General features: G+C 41.9%; 1 long non-coding RNA gene across 1 annotated transcript in view; it reads left to right on the top strand.

Moving 5' to 3' along the window:
• Nucleotides 1–411: 411 nt before the first annotated feature.
• Nucleotides 412–577, top strand: part of LOC147817715 (uncharacterized) — a 423-nt gene continuing 257 nt past the window's right edge. Inside the window, exon 1 of the long non-coding RNA XR_015436121.1 lies at nucleotides 412–551. This is a non-coding gene — a long non-coding RNA (uncharacterized LOC147817715). The remainder of the gene's footprint in view (nucleotides 552–577) is intronic.

The following is a 577-nucleotide window of genomic DNA, read 5'->3' as shown; positions in this document are numbered from 1 at the left end:
TCCAGTGCACTTAGTGTCATTAAGGAGATTTGTAGTTAATCACGACTCGAATATGTGATGAGGCAACAGTTATAAGTTTTGGCATTTAATAGGAATAAAATATGATGTGGTGTCATTAGATTGTAAGGAATTTAAAATATTCAATAGTACCTTATTGTGAATGTGTGTTTAGTGCTTGGTGAGGTGACTGTCAGCTCTGTGTTCAGTGGTCTGTGTCAGAGTCTCTTCCTGCTCTAACCGCTCAGTGTCTCTGCAGTCTGACTGAGGGAGGTTTTTGTACGACTACAAATCACTGTGTGAACACATCAGCACTGTTTATATAATGTGCACTCTGACAGTAATAAACTGCTGCATCTTCAGTCTGAACTCCACTGATGATCAGACTGAAGTCAGAGCTGCTTCCACTGCCACTAAACCGAGCTGGTGTTCCTGATTGAAGTGTGCTCGCATATTTTATTAGGAGCTTTGGAGCCTGTCCAGATTTCTGTTGGTACCAGAACATAGCCTGATCTCCATCACTGTATGTGTAAACATCTTGGCTGGTTTTACAGGTGAGAGTGACAGTGGATCCTGGAGT

This window comes from Seriola lalandi, unplaced genomic scaffold (assembly GCF_002814215.2).
Source record: "Seriola lalandi dorsalis isolate HSWRI2012SDOR001 ecotype SW California unplaced genomic scaffold, Sedor1 jcf7180002054911, whole genome shotgun sequence".
In the NCBI taxonomy this organism is placed as follows: Eukaryota; Metazoa; Chordata; class Actinopteri; order Carangiformes; family Carangidae; genus Seriola; species Seriola lalandi.
Note: the sequence above shows the minus strand (reverse complement) of the source record. Positions and strands in the feature narration are given on the sequence as shown.